At 37.2% G+C, this 3,123-nt stretch overlaps 1 non-coding gene across 1 annotated transcript; it reads left to right on the top strand.

Annotated features, from left to right (window-relative positions):
* Window positions 1-254: 254 nt before the first annotated feature.
* Window positions 255-361, top strand: LOC122102154. The gene has a single exon (XR_006146469.1). It is a non-coding gene; the product is annotated as a U6 spliceosomal RNA (small nuclear RNA).
* The last annotated feature ends 2,762 nt before the right edge of the window (window positions 362-3,123 follow it).

The raw sequence follows: 3,123 nt of genomic DNA, 5'->3' as shown, positions 1-3,123 counted from the left end.
ACACTTGCTGCAGTGTTCATTATGATAGGTGCCTTGTAGAGAATAATTGAATTCCTCCCCATACACATCTGTTGAACAACAAATATGTGGAATTATTTTGTTTTTGACATATCAGTCTTGACTTTAGTCTTAAATGTGTGATTATGTAAGAAATACATGGTTCTAAAATTTCACAACAATTCTTTTGAACTTACTTTTTGTTGAAATGTCTAGTTTAAGAAAATCAATTCCACTTTATATATAAAAAATGTTCTGTGCTCAATTCAGCAGCACATACACTAAAATTGGAACAATACAGAGAAGATTAGCATGGTCCCTGTGCAACTCTGACACGCAAATTCGAGAAGCGCTCCACATTTTTACATTAACAGATGCTGGAGGGGATGTGGCCAGAAGGGAACCCTACTTCATTCTTGGTGGGAGTGTAAACTTGTTCAACCACTTGGAAAGCTGTATGGAGGTTCCTTAAAAGTTTCCACATAGAGCTCCCGTATGACCCAGCAATCCCACTTTTGGGCATTCACCTAAATAGTCAGCAAAAAGACCATATGAAACACAATACAATTGTGTTTATTGCAGCATTATTTCCCATAGCTAAGATATGGAACCAACCCCTATGTCCCTCAGTAGATGAATGGATCAAGAAAACATTGTGAGTTTGTGTGTGTGTGTGTGTGTGTGTGTGTGTGTGTGTATGGGAATTCTATCGTCCATCAGAAAGAATGACATCGCCCAATTTGTTACAGAATGGAAAGACTTGGAAAAATTATATTAACTAAAGTAATCCAAGTCCAAAGAAACATCGGTCACGTGGTATCCCTTATTGGCAATAATTAATATATGTCGTGGATAAGCAGAAAAGGTCAAAAGGAATAGATAAGGTGATGTTAAGCTAACTGAACCCCAAGATAGGGACACAAGTGGTTTTTTTTTCTTGCTGTTGTTTCTGAAGTATTTATAATGTACGATGTGATTTTTTTTTATTTTTATATGGTCCTCCCACACAGAAATAAACATTTTTTACAGTCAACCTTGAAAAGCCATCTTGATAGACCATTTCTGTAAGTGGTAGCAGAATATTATTGATGGCTTTGCAAGGATGCCAGATTGCCTCATTTTGAGACAATTAAAACAGGAATTTAGTCAGCTGTTTTTGTATCATTAGGACAAAAACCCATTGACTCTAGTCCAGGTGATCACTGCGGCCCAGAGAAGCTAATATATTGACTAATAATCCTAGACCTCTAAAAACAAAACAAAACAAACAAGTAAAAAACTCCAGTAAGCAAGGCAAGTCAAGGCTCCTATCACAGCCTACATGAAGTCAGGCAAAAAACTGAAGCTGGGAGTCATTTAGCTGATAACTAATATATTTTTTTATGAGGCAGGCTGAAATTAAAGACTCCTGAGAGAGGGTAGGAAAGACTGATCAGAGGGACTAAAATTGGTCACACAAAGATTGGAATATAGAATTCCTTATAAAACAAATAAATCATAGAAATCCTGTGCATGTAAGAACAACACAGAAGACCAATTCCAGAAATGCACAATTTCTTCGAGGTCAACTTAATGAATTATCAATGGAAATTTTTGAAATCTTAAATATTTGACCCATGTGGAAGAAGGACAATTGCTCAAGAGAAAGAAAAAGTCATCACACTGTTAGGAGGTCCAATATCACATTAAGAAGTAATCAAGCACAGATTTGTAATAAAAAGAGAAAGCAATTATTCGAAATGAGGGTTTCATTTGTTTAGATGTAAATGTTTTTGGTTTAGGTGCTAGCGATTACCATACAACTGATCCAGTCCCACAGTTGAGTTGACATTGACTGCAGTATTTCCACAAGAAGGAAAAGAGAAAATTTACAAATGTCAGATCAAATGAGTAGAGGATGAAGTGTTCTAATAGTAATATCTGAGGTTTAGACACAGGTGAAGAGGTGGATTTTCTTTTATAAAAATCTCCCATTTTTGCCTCGTGACAGCGGCTCACAGCTGTAATCCTAGCTACTCAGGAAGCTAAGATCTGAGGACTGCTGTTCAAAGCCAATTTGAGCAGGAAAGTCCCTGAGACTCATCTCCATTTAACCACCAGAAAACCAGGAGTGGCGATGTGGTTCAAAAGGTAAAGCATTCACCTTGAATTGAAGAGCTCAGGGACAGTGCCCAAGCCCAGGCTTCAAGCACCTCGAACAACAACAACAACAACAACAAAAAGTCTCCCTTTTCTTGGACTGCCTACAGCTTTTCTTAACATTCAACAAAGAAGACATTTTATCACCCACTACAGGTAAGTCCTATTCTAACTGTTGCAAATAGAAAGATTTTGTATCTTATGTCAAAAGTTCATATTTGGGGAAACAAATACCAACAGTGGTAACTTTTTTTCCAGTCCTTGAACTCTGGGCCTGGGGCCTGAACATGCTTATACTGTTAGCTTTAACGTGAGCTTGTTTGTTATTTATTGGATTACTGCCCATGAGAGGAATTATTGTGTCATAGGGAGATCTGTTTAGTCTTTTGCAGAAAGTCCGTACTGCACTTCAGAATGGTTGGACAAATTTAATTTCCCACCAACAGTGTAATAAAGTTCCCATTTGGCTATATCCACGTTAGCATTTGCTATTGTCAGTTTTCTTGATAATGGCAATTCAAACTGGAGGAAGAATCTCTCTCTTTTTTTAATTTTTATTTTTTTATTGTGAAAATACTGTACAGAGGGGTTACAATTACATGTGCAAGATAGTGAGTATATATCTTATCAAGCATTGTAGCCTCTTCCTTTGTTTACCCTTCCCATCCCTTCCCATCCTCCCTCCCACCTTACGCAATCCTCCCCCCCCCAAATTGTAAAGTTCGTTTTTGACATGACAACTTGTACTTCTCATTGTTGCAACAGGTCGACCTGCATCCTTATTTAAACGACTTGTTTTTCCCCTTCACCTCCACAAATTATACCGACATCAAATACAGTGAAAGAAGGGGTTATACTGTGGGGGAGGGACATACGAAGCAACAAAGAAATAATCTTATAATTGCGTTAGAAACAAATGCAAGAAAGAAAAAAAACATTTAAATACATATCTTAGGGTTCATTTTCCTAACATCACCTTATCTGACC

Source organism: Dipodomys spectabilis, unplaced genomic scaffold, assembly GCF_019054845.1.
Source record: "Dipodomys spectabilis isolate Male_0828 unplaced genomic scaffold, ASM1905484v1 ptg000762l, whole genome shotgun sequence".
Taxonomy (NCBI): Eukaryota; Metazoa; Chordata; class Mammalia; order Rodentia; family Heteromyidae; genus Dipodomys; species Dipodomys spectabilis.
Note: the sequence above shows the minus strand (reverse complement) of the source record. Positions and strands in the feature narration are given on the sequence as shown.